The following is a 14,140-nucleotide window of genomic DNA, read 5'->3' as shown; positions in this document are numbered from 1 at the left end:
TCATGATGAGTAGAGAGTGAGATGAAAGTATTGAAATATATAAGAGTATCTAAGTATCTTTCAGTGCTTTGTATTTGATTCTGTAGATGTTGAAATTATATGAGTTTCTTATTGAGTTAAATTGTTGAATTTTCTCATATTGAAGTTATTGAGTTATATGTATATCAGCTATCTATTGCTGTTATAATTTTAACATTACTCAGAGTCACTGTGATATTACTTCTATACTTATATTTAGAGATTCTCTCATATTATCATTAGATATGATTATATTGTTTGTTAAATGTGAAATATCTATGACATCTAAAGAAGTGTAATCATATGAATATCTCATACATCTGAGATGTCAGAACTCTCAGATCTTTCACTGATATTCTCTTATAAGATCTTATTACAGAGTCAGAGTAACTGATAAACAAGCTTCTATTTGAGAACTCAGTATCTGCTTAACTATGTTTCTCTTTCTTATATATTATTACATGTTTGAATATCTTCTCAATGAATAATCATTTCTAATGAGAAGATAATATGTGAATAATCATTTCTAATAAGAAGATAATAAACATTTTTCTAGTATAAGAGGTCTATACTGAATAGATCAGTATAATATATAGGTCTTATATAACAAAGAGAAAAACATTAAAGAAGAAAAAGAAAGAGAAAGTGCAAGAGTCAGTGATCAAAGTGAATATTTATACATGTATGTAGTGATGTATGCAGTGGAGCTTCAGGGCGGGAGAATTTATACGCGTTCGTGGCAGCTGAGAATCAGCAATCAAGAATGAAGCGGCTGAGGATCGGTGATTGAGAATGAAGCGGTAGAAATCTGTGAAGTGTAACGGAATAGTCTATATAATTAATCGGGCGCAGCCCGTCACAATCTGATCTCATACATTTCTTGATGTGAATCCCGCTGAGACTAATCATTAAAAAAACATGCAAAGTAACTATATATCAGATCTGAAAATGAAACCATGACTTGAAAAAAATGAGAAAGTGGTTTCATTTGGTTTCATTTAATCTCATTCTTAGCATAAAGTTACTATTTTTAGACATTTTAAGATTTTTTTTAGACTATTTTTAATTTTTTAAAAAGTAATACTTTTTGATAACACTTAAATGAGATTTAAAGTCATTTAAAGCAATAAAAATAATTTAAATTGAGAAGTAGAAATCATAATCTTATTTAAAAAATGTGATAAGAGTAGACAGTAAGTCTCACTGAGACAGTATGAAACTACTATCTAATATTAAAACTGTGTAATAAGATCAGTCAAATTGATAATGAGACTATTAAAAATTCTGATTCTGGTCTCAGACACGGTTACACAGTCAGTCTAAGTCAGAGACTATAATATTTATCTAAGAACTTCAGTTCTCAAAGTTTTTCTAGTATTTATATAGTCAGTTATACATTTATCAATTTCAGACATGTAATATTTAGAAAATTCCAGCTCAGAATACAAAAATATTTTGCAAATTACAGTATTTTTAACATTTTTTAAAACTCTGAAATCATTTAAAAAATATAATAACAAAGAAAAAAAGTCTTAAAGATAAACTTGTTTAAAATATGAATAAAAATAAAAGAAATAAAAGAGAAACAGAATTAAAAAAAAAACAATAAAAGAAAATTATTTAAAAAATATATATAGCTATTTAAACAGATTATATCTCAATCTTTTTCACTTCTTCATATTTATAAAGTTCTTAATTTAATCATTTTCTTGTAACTACTTTGATTTCTGATAGAAAATCTATTAAGTATTTAATTTCTATTTCAGTAGAGAATAAAAACTTCATAATTAATTAATTTAAATCATACTTTTTTTTCAATTCTATTCTGAGTTTATTGTATAATGCATAGTGTATTATAATATACTCAGAATTTTTATTAAAATTGCAGAATAGACATTTCTTTAAGTCAAATCTGTTATCAAATCTTTGTATATAAGATTTGAAATATTCATGTTCAAGTTTCAGCTGAATTATAAATGAGAATATTTTCTTTTTACATTGTATTGAACAAGATTTTCACTTGAGTTTTATTTAAAATCTTAAATAATATACACTCTTTTTTTGATTTTTTCAGTTTTCATTTCACTTTTTTAAATAAGACTCTTTTATCTTTATCTTTATAAAGAATCAGAACACAGTTCTTTGAATAAAAATACTTAGTTATAAATTTTTTTTATAGTTAAATCAGTCATTTCATTACTATAAATATTCATATGAGTAGAAACTTAGTGTAGATGAATTTCTATTTTTTTTAAATTCTATTTATGAAATTCAAAATCTGTTCAAGATTTATTTAATTATTATAAATCTGACTACTCTTCAGTCTTTATATAGTAGTTTAACTGTTTGAAAATATTCATACTTCTTTTAAATCAGCTCTTTTATAATATTTTAATTCAATTAACTTGAAAGGTTTCATTTTTGTAAATAGTTCAGTATTAAAAACTTCACATTCACTATTTAGACTTTATAAATTTGCAATGAAATTTATATTATTCTCAGTATAAGTAATATCTGTATCTAATCTATTCAGATTTTCATTTTTATTTTCACTTTTTAAGTTATCTGAATAGATTAAGATTGATTTTTTTATACTGTGATAAGCTGCGTCTGATCAATTATATAGACTATTTCATTACACTTCATAGATTCTGTTAAAAAGCTCTGATTCTCAGTCACTGATTCTCAGCTGAAAAACTCACAGAATTTCTATTCTTTCACTGTGAAGCTTTATTATATATATGAAATTTCTATTCTTTCATCTCAAAGCTTCACTATATATATGTATAAATATTCACTTCAATCACTGATTTCTGCACTTTCTCTTTTTTTCCTTCTCTAATGTTTTTTACTTTTTATTATATAAGACCTATATATTATACCAACCTATTCAGTGTAGACCTCTTATACTTGAAAAATATTCATCATCTTCTTATTAAAAATAATTACTCATTGAGAAGATATCTGAACATGTAATAACATATAAGAAATAGAGAAAATGAACAATTAGTTAAGCAGACACTGAGTCTCTAAATAGATGTAAGAAATCCCGCTTCTCGCGGATTCTTTACCTCTATTTCTATCTCTCATGTAATCAATAGAGTTAGCGGCCCTTGACTACATACAACTATATAGACTGGAGTTTGTGAATACTATTTATAACTCAGCTTGAATACTATTATACATTGATCTCTATATTTTATCTTTCTACTGTGAATACTTCTAGTAGTTAACAGTACATATCATATCAAGCTGCAAATACCTGAATAATTGTCTGCAAGCTCTTATTCTTACATTTCAAGCTCAGTTAGTCAGTAACTGTCTATTATGACTAAAAGAACTAGAAACTTGTATACTTCAATCTCTGTGAACTCTACTGCAGACACTCAGAAGCAGTTATCTGAATTATGAATAGTCTCTATAAAAGAAGTCTCAGAGAACTTATTAATTACTTATAAGATATTATTCTCTATATCTGTGACAGAGAAATTCTCTGAACTTATAAATAAACTAATCTTAGTAAAGAACATTCTTGAGTATCTTCTATAAAATCAAGCTATTTTTCTACAAGAAATGCTTACTATCTGTAAACACTCTTGAACTGAGTCTCTAGACATAATCTTCAGAGATATCTATAAATTGAAAAGAAACTTTCTTAGACTGTGATTACTTAAGATTACTTACTGAATTACAATCTATAAAAGCTTTTATAAGTTTGTATTTGAAATTGACTTACAAGCTCAGCTGTGTGATATAAAAGATAAAGAAGCTATTATCTATATAATGACAGATCTCTACTACACTGAAGTCAAGAACTGACTGAATTATTTAGAGAATGATTATAAGAGATCTCACTGATCTGTTCTTAAGATCTATCTAGAGAATAAGTTAAGAGACTCTATGAGCTGAACAGAGAACATCTGAATTATAATCATTAATATTAGAAAAAGAGATGAGAAATCTGATAAAGACTACTTATAATATTTCATGAAATTATAATATAAATTGAGATCTGTGAAAACAGAGCTCTGAAATAAGATCTGAATAATGATATTTATAAAAAGACTGAATAAAGATATGCAGAATAAGCTTATTAAGTAAGACTCTAAGCTCTTGACTCTGAAGAAACTGATAACTCTTATTCACTACTTACAGATCACTGTAAGAATTACAGATCTATGAAGAGCAGATCATTAATCAGCTCTGTAAGAGTCAGAATAACAGAGAACAGATTTATCAGAGAAAGATGATAAGATATAGAGAGATTTATATCTGACTACTAAGTAGAGAGAAAGAGCTTTATAAGCTTTTATAAATAGAGTGTATAATAGAGAGATTAAGAAAAAGAATCTTTACTTTATCTATTTTAAATTAGAATATCTCTACACAAACTGTCTGAATAAATTAAAATAGAAATTTGAGAAGTTATAAACAGAGTCAGTAACAGTCTTCTTAAGAGTCTTGAAACTGATATCTGAATCTGTTACTTCTCTGATAAAAATACTTACTTATAGAGAGAGACTGCACTGTAGTACTGCTATCTTATAAGTATGAAAAGTATTAATGAACTCAGAATCTCAGGTCACTGTAGTGTCTCTAAAGCTTACAGAGTGAATAAGCTAAATAATGAAAACTGAGAATCTGCTCTTATAATAAGTAGAGTGTGAGAACTTAGATCTGAGAGCTGAGAGACTTATAAGAGTTATCTTTGAATTACAAGATCTCTTCAGAATCTGAAGAAGATTTGTGAAAACTATGATTATCACAGACATCACAGATAACATGTACTTGAGACTTATATAACTTCAAAGACACAATTCACACATAGCTGTTCATAAGTCAGATTTATACTTTCAATCAGTGTTGACAGACTTACTTATGAAGATAGAATCAGTTAATGCTGCAGAGTTGATTAGAGAAGACAAGCTTATCTATATAATAATATTATAAATGTCTGAGAACTTTACAGTCATGAAAACTGAGCTTCAGATATCAGAGAAATACTGAGATCTCACAGAGATATTCAGCTCAGCAAAGATAGCTAAGCTTTCTTCTCACTGTGTTCACCATCAACCGCTTCACCACGAACTCGCTCGATTTTTCGAATAAGAACCCGCTGATAGATCCATTGAAAAGCCCTCGATTATACGAGCATTTTGACCCCATCGCTGACTGCATACCCCGTGTGGTGGTGGAGATATCCAGCCAAATGTGAACTAGACATTGTTCAAAACTCCTGTGTGGGATTATCCCTCATTCACTCCTATCACACCACAACCCCGGGCCAAATTGCCATACAAATTGTAAGGTGAAGAGACCTAGTCATATGCATCAATCTTCTTGATTTTGAAAGATTCTCAAGCTGTAATTGTGAAGATATCTGAGAAGTGATCTCTGTGAAAACCCTATTCATCTTTGATATTTCAAAACATCAACATCAAGTTTCACCCTTGTATCACTCTTTTTCAATCTGGCTCATTCTCAGCAGAAAAATACAAAAAGATATCTTGATAATAATATTAAGTATATAATAACAGATACTTCTGAAGTGTAATCTTCACAGTCTGTTATCAGTGTATCTAGACTTCAACATCAAGTCTCATTCTTATACTATCTCTCTTAATCTGGCTCATCTCTGACAGAATAATATAAAAAGATATCTTAGTAACAGCATTCAATATATAATCAGCAGATAACAAGTTAACAGCACATTAACAACTATAAAATCAGTATACTTCAAGATCTGACTGAGTCTTTGATCTCTGCACAGTGAGATATATTAAATCTAGTTTTAATATCTTAATATTCAATAGATTCTGCAAGAGATTGAGAACAGTAATACTAGATTTCTATTGAATTTGAGAATTAACTTTATATTGATATAATCATTGATAAAGTCTTCTATTTTAAGATATAAATAATCAGTTTCTCTACATTCTGCTGATAATATTTATATTATTATATAGAAACAGACTTATATTCTCTATAATATCAAGACTCTGAAGAGAGAAAGTCTTGATAGAAGATATACAGTAGTATATATCTTAGCAGTTTCTATCTCATTCTTCTGCAGCAGTTAATGCAAAAAAAAAAGATCTTAGAAATAGTTTTTTACTTCTCTTAAAAAAGTAAGATGTTTTTCTCTGAGTTTTATATAATATTCTTACAAAGAATTAAAAACAGAGCTGTTTTCTATCATAATTTCATATTCTTTTAAATAAGAATTACTTTTTCAGTAACTGAAGAGCTTTTATTAATACTTAATTTCTTTTTACACTCTTTATTAACTGATTTAAGTTGCACACTTATTGTGTGAGAAGAATTGAATGATTTAGAATAAAATTGAATAGTTTTAATCAATTTCTCTGCAAAAAATTGATTTATTTTTTATCAGTTTTTCTCTCAAAAACTGTCATATTATCTGATTTATTATCAATTGATATCATACTCTTTCTCACTGTATCTCAAGAAACAGATTGTAAAGATTTTATTGATTTATATTAAAAATTAATTTTAGTTTATTAGATTCTCTTCAAAAATCTAACCTAGTTACTGAACTAGTGTGAAAAAAATCAGGTATTTTATACATAAAAGTCTTTTATTCTTTTTTTAAAACAGTCTGATCAACTTTTCAATTGAAAACAGACTTAGAAATATCTCAATTGAAACAGTCTGATCAACTTTTTATTGAAGTGAGAATAATGAGTTTAAAAATACACTCAGTTGATATAAAAAAAGATGCTTTCTCAAATGCTATTTCTGAGATTGAAATTCTAAAGAGAAGAAAGAAAGAAGAAATAGAGAAATAACAAGTTCTTGAAATATAGAAACTTGAAAAAGTAAGCAAGATTCTTGAAAAGTAATATCTGAGTGAGATGAATGAAGAAGTTCTGTTAATTCTTCATGCTTAGGCTAGACAACTACAGAAGATGATCAAGTTCAAACTTAGAATCTCAAACACAGTTCAAAAAACATTGAAAATTCCTAGTATAATCACTGACTCTTTATCTTACTCTTCTTCTTTTATTCCTACTTCTTCTTCTTCTTTAAATCAGAAGAAAACATATGCTCAAGCAGCTGAATCTGCTGTCTCTAAATCTACTATCTCAAAACCTGCTTAAAATCCTGAGAAAACTGAGAAGAATACTACTCATATCTCTATTCATAGAAAAGTGAAAAAGAAAATATAAAAAGAGAAAAACTTTCAAATCTTCAGAAATAGAAGACTTATTTCCAAAGTCTTAAATCAGAATATCTTACAAAGAAACAAGCTAAACTCAAATCTCATTTTCAGAATCAGAAATGAAATTAATCAGCAGTTCTTTTCTCAGTTAATAACTGATATTGAAGTTTAAAAATCAGTTATAGCTTCAATTGAGTTATTATTCTTTGAAAACTTCATCATTCTGACTACAATGTCTGAATTCAGTGCAGAATTCCTTATTCAGAATAAGAATCTCTGAAAATCAGTAGTAGAATCTTTGCTAAACACAATAATTCTATCTAAGAGAGATGAAAAGTGAGACAAATTCATTCTTTATAATATTTCAGTTGAAATTTTTAACTGTGAAGAAGAAATGCTACTTCTCAAAAATGAATTAAAAGAATACAACTCTATTCAACTGAGAAAGAAGTCTGTATAACTAAATTCAATTAAGTTCAGATAAAACAGAAGAAATGCCTCTGTTCTAGTATATATAAAAACACTTGAACAGTCAAAGATCTCTGAAGTAAGAGTAGCAGATTTGAAAATGAGAGTTTATAAATACAAAGACTCAAGAATGAATCTCAAAGCTCAAACACAGTATTTAAACTGTCAAAGATATGAACACTTTGTAATCTTATATTTTAGAGACTCAAAATGTGCATTCTGTGTCAGAGATCACAAAACTAGTAAATATAAATGTGAAATATACTCAAAAAGAGATGAAATATATCAATATACTCTGCTTAAGTACTCTAATTGCAAAGAAAAACATACATCTAGCTCAAAAGAATGTATATTTACTTCTAGAACTCAAAAGAACTGAAGAAAAGATAAAGCTTAAAGTTAATCTAGAACTGAAGAGAAGAGTCAAGTCAGTAAACTTACAACTGTAAGCTTAAAAAGAAGAAACTCTTAACTATCTAAATCTTCAAACTTTAATTCTCTAGCTAAATGTAAACAGAATTTGAATTCTCAAACTTCTATTAAAATTAGAGAATTGAGAATTGACTCTGATAATAAACTAGATATAATATAAGCAGTTGAGATCTCTACTTTTCAAAATAGTTATAATCTACTATCTGATAATAGTGACTAGATTCTACTCTATCTCTACTCTCTTTTAGTATGAATATACAACAAAAACAATAAAAAAAGTTTAAAAACTCTTTAAAAATCACATTTATTCAAAATAATGTGAATAGAAACTCAAATTGTATTTATTCTTATCTTTGAATTATATTTGAATAAAAAGTGGATTTTATACTACTTCAGAAACTGAATTTTGATGCTGAGTAAAATTACATCATTTCTCATTCAAACTACTACTGCTTTCTATCTCAAAAGTCAGAGATAAAGTCAAGAGTAGTGATCTATGAAAGAAAGAGATCAAGATATTAATTTAATCTAAGATTTAATATCATGTCTGACCCTGATATTCTGATGAGTGATATTATAGATAAAGAAAATGAGTTTAATACTATACAGCTCATAAATATCTATAATAAAAAGTTATTAAAGAAAAATAACAATATCTGAATAATTGATAGAGAATTTCTGAATATAACTTCATCAAGAAACTCTATAATTATAGAAGATTTCAATACACATCATTTCTGATGAAATTCAGAATTCAAGAGAGCAGTGAGAGCTGATAATCTAATTGAATGAATCTTTAAGTATTCAATAAATTTGATTAATAAGTCTGATCAATAAACATTCTTTAGAGAAGATATGAAACAGAAATCTATTATAGATCTAATCTTCATATCATAAAATCTAATGAAAAAAAGACTTATAAACTGGTTTATTAATTCAAATGAGACATCAGAATGAGATTATGAGATTATTTAATTTAATATTAAACTGAGTGAAAAATAAATGAGTGAAAGTTCTCTTCTCTCTAATCAGTTTAACTTTGAAAAAGCTGATTAAAAAGCAGTTGAAGAAAGTATAAAACTGTTAAAATCTGAAAGATAGAGTGAGCTATATTGAAATTCTAGTCAAGATATCTCAAATGAAATGCTTAAGAATAGAGTGAAGCTTATTACATCTATTATTCTAACAAGTGTTAGAGATAATATTTCAAAGAGAAAATCTTCTGAGTATTCAAAATCTTGATGAAATGAGAATATCTTATCTAAAAGAAAAGAATTAGCTACTGCTAGAAGAGATTGAAAGAATGATATAATATCTGATGAAGAGTTTAAAGCTGTCAGAAATGAATATTTTTCAGATATTAAAAGAGCTAAAACAGACTACTGGAATAAATTTCTTGAAGAAGCATAAGAGAAGGAAGTTTTTAAAGCTTTTAACTATACTAAAATAAGAAGTATAGCAACACTTCCAGCCTTAAAATATGAGTTTCAGAATGAATCATATACAGCAAACTCTTTTGAGAAAAAATGTTAAGCTTTTATGAGAATTCTCTTTCAGAACTCATCAGATTCAGATTCAGATTCAGAGAAAGAGAATATATCACTTCTTAACTATATTGATGAAAATGACTGGAAATGGCCTGATCTTATATAAGATGAATTAGAGTCAGCTTTCTTCTCAAGTTCTGTTAAAACTGCTGCAGAGCCTGATTCAATTAATCACTTGATTATTCAAAATACATATTCCTACTTAAAGAATGAATATTTTGAGCTCTTTTTCAATCTCTTAAAAAATGAATATTATTCTGAATACTGAAGAGAAGTCACTGAAGTGATTCTTATAAAATCTAATAGAAAAACTTTAATTTCTAAGTTATATAGAGTAATATCTCTATTAAACTGTCTAGAAAAGGTTTTGAAAAAGATAATAACTACTTAACTATCTTTTATAAGCTCTATTAATAACTCTCTTTTATTCAGTGAATAAATGAGAGATAGAAAACAATATTCTATAATTGACACTGTTCTCTCAGTTGTTCATGATATTTAAATAGCAAAGTATGAAGATCTGGTCTCAACTGCAGTTTTTATTGACATAAAAGAAGCATTTAATCATGTTTTAAAGTCAAAGTTAATTCAGACTTTGAAGATGTTAAAACTGTCACTTTCTCTAATAAAATAAGTTAACTGTTTTATATCTAAAAGAATCATACAACTTTTCTTTGATGAAATGAAATAAGACAAGACTGAGATAAAAATAGAAGTACTGTAAGAATCTTCAATCTCACTTATTTTATTTATAATATATACTGCATATCTATTCAAAGATAGAAATATGAAAATAGTGTGATCTCTAAGTTATATAGATGATATTGATCTAGTCTACAGCTTAAAAACTATCAAAGAGAATTTAAAAGTAATTGAAAAAGCTGTAAAGAAAATTCTTATCAGAGTAGATATCAATCAAATTTAATTTAATATGAATAAAACTGAGTTAATTCATTTCTTTTCTAGATTCAATAAGAAAGAACTATCTCTAACTCTTTTAAATAGAGAGATTAAACCCAGTTTCAATATCAAATAATTAGAAGTATGATTAAACTCTAAGTTGAATTTTAAATATCATATTCAATAAAGAACTGTCAAGACAGAAAGACTATTAAACAACATTATCAGATTATCAAATACAGAGAGAGGTCTATTCTTCCAGGCTATGAGATAGTTATATATAGCCTGTATTATCTCAGTAGCTGATTATAAAGTTCAAGTTTGATAAAATAATCAAGGAAATTTCACTGAACTCTTTCAAAGTCTGCAAAACAGAGCTTTGAAAAGAATTCTGAGAGCATTCAAATCATCTTCTATTAAAGTAATGAAAATTGAAGCTTCAATTCTTTCTTCTACTATTAGATTTGAAAAGGCCTGTATGAACTATGCTCTGAGAGTTATAAAGATAAGCTTAAATTATATAATCAGAGAAAGAGTCTCTTTCTCATTTCTATCAGTTAACTATGGAAATGAACTGGATTGAAATAGATTTCTTAATTGAAATGAAAATAATTCTTCAAAGAAAATGTCTTCTCAACTGTACAGACTATACTTACTGATTAAAAATCAATTTTCTTCTTTAAATATTGAAAAAGTTGATCATGAGAAGTTATCTCTCTGAAGAGAAAAGCTTGAATCTCTTATAGACTTATAAATAAGTGAACTATCTAAAGAGAAAGAATATGAACAGCATTTGAAGAGAATTTCTATAATTAATATAAAAGACTCTATTCTGATTTATTTAGATGACTTAAAAAATGAGAATTTGAATAGATTAGATACAGACATTGCTTATACTGAAGATAATATTAATTTTATCTCAGATTTCTGGAATTTAGACTGTGAATCTGAAGTCTTTGATACTGAACTATTTATAATAGTGAAAGCTTTCAAACTTATTGAAATAAAATCTCATAAAAGAGAAAATAGTTTGAAAGAGATATAAATATTCTCTGATAGTCAAGCTGCTTTAAAAAGACTTAGAAATAGTTAGATTTATAATGATCAAATGAATCTTGAACTGATCTTAAACTTCATTTTAAAAATTCAAAAGAGAAGAATATCAAAGCTGATAATTCATCTGCACTGAGTTCCTGCTCATATAAATAATCATGATAATGAATTGGCTGATTCAGCTGTAAAAAAAGATTCAGAATTAAGCAGATCTATTCAAAAAATTGTGTCCTGATCTTTTATAAAGAGAAAAATAAAAGAATCTTGTTTAAACAAGTGAAATGAAAGCTGACAGAAATAAAAGAAGAGTATACATTATTCAAGATTTGAAATAAAACTCAAGTGAAAATCTTGTTCAATTAAGTGTAAAAAGAAAATATTCTCATCTATAATACAGCTGAAATTAGAACATGGCTATTTCAAATCTTATATACAAAGATTTGATGATAGATTTGATTCAATAGAATGCTTATTCTGCAATACAAATGAGAATTCTGAGTATATTATAATACACTGTACATTATACAATAGTCTCAGAGTCAGATTGAAAGAGAAGTATAATCTAAATCAATTAAATATAAGATTCTTATTCTCAACTGAGACAGGAATTAAATACTTAATAGACTTTCTATCAGAAACTCAAGCAGCTACAAGAAAATGACTGAATTCAGAAATATCTGAATATGAAGAGAAGGAAATTGATCAGATATAGTCTGTTAAAACAGCTATATACTATCTTTCAATAATTTGTTTCATTACAGTTTCTTATTATTTTACTTTACTTTTTTCTTTCTATTCTTTTCTATCTATTTATTTAATGTGTCTATCTTTAAGACTGTGTTCTCTTTTCTTTTATCATGTCAAATGGTTTCAAAGTATTAGAAGATGTTAAAATACTGTAATTTGTAAACAGTTTTTATATTCTGAGCTGGAATTTTCTGATTTTGCATATCTGAAATTGATGAATGTATAATAGTTAACTTTATAGATATAGGAAAAACCCTGAGAACTTTTAGTTCTTAGATAGATGTCATAGTCTCTGACTGCATACCTCTATAATTGAAGAATAATAATAATAATAATAATAATCTTCTCACTGTAAGAAGAATCTGATAATAGATTTGATAGAAGAATAGAAACTCTTCTAAGAATCAATCTATAAGCTCTCTCATTATAAGACAGAGGTCTTGCAGATCTATATAAAGAAGACTCTGAAGAATGACTTTATCTAATCTTCACAGATCTTCACAGAAGTCTCAGTGATATTTATAAAGAAGAAAAATAAAGATCTCAGATTATATTTAGACTACTGTAATCTGAACTTCAAGATAATAAAGAGTCACTATTCTCTATCTCTGATTGAGAATGTGATCAACTGTCTTATAAAAGCTGTTATATTTATATAACTGAATGTGATCAATGTATATACACAGCTATGAATACAGGCTGAAGATAAATGAAAGACTGTCTTTAGAACTGCACTGAAATTATTTGAATATCTAGTGATGTCTTTTGATTTGACTAATATTCCTGTGATATTTCAGTCTTTCATTAATAAAACACTTTGTGTATATCTAAATATCTTTGTGATAATATATCTGAATAATATGATGATGTACTCTGTGAAGAAGAAAGAACATACTGAGTATATATGAAGTATATTGAAGATCTTAGATAAGACAGAACTGTATATTAAGCTTATAAATTGTAACTTCAGTATCTGTCAGATTAATTTTCTAGAATATATAATTATCACAGATGATATTCAGATGAAATTTTTATAAGTTAAGACTATTCTATCATGATCAGAGTTAACTAGTATTTATAAGATTCAGATCTTTCTGAGCTTTATGAATTTCTATAGATAATTTATCTTTGTATTTATAAGAATCTTCTTAGCTCTTATAGACATGCTGAAGAGTGAAAATAAGAAGAAGTCATTCTGTAAGTAAAGAATGAAAAGATTATTAAGAAGAGAGAACTATGAGAACTTTCTTATCTCAGAAGCTTATAAGATCTTTATAAGATTGAAATAGATATTTATAAATACAGTGATACTGTTTCATTTTAATCTCTTACTTTTAATCAGATTGAAGACAGATATCTTCTTCTTTATAATTTCAGAAATAGTCTTATAACTACAGTTAAATGAGAACTGAGTTTCAGTGATCTTTTTCTCATAGAAGATGTAATTTATAAAGATTAATTATAACATTTATAATCAGAAGCTTCTTATAATAGTGAAATTCTTCTATTACTGATATCACTACTTTGAGAATCTTATAATAGTGATTACTGTTAGAACTGATTATAACAGCTTATAATAGTTTACTTCAATTAAGAAACTCTCACAATAGTAGATCTACTGAACTCAGAAACTAAGTGAGTTCTGATTCAAGATAGAGCATATCAAGAGAACTAAGAACTCAGTACATGAACTCTCTCACAGATCAGACTATATTAAGAAGATCAGAGTGATAAATATAGAGAGACTAGAGAAAATAGAAAAGCTTCATGAGATACTTAAACTAAGTGTTAT

This window comes from Blastomyces gilchristii (assembly GCF_000003855.2).
Source record: "Blastomyces gilchristii SLH14081 genomic scaffold supercont1.32, whole genome shotgun sequence".
In the NCBI taxonomy this organism is placed as follows: Eukaryota; Fungi; Ascomycota; class Eurotiomycetes; order Onygenales; family Ajellomycetaceae; genus Blastomyces; species Blastomyces gilchristii.
The sequence above is the reverse complement of the archived record's forward strand: the minus strand, read 5'-3'. Positions refer to the sequence as shown.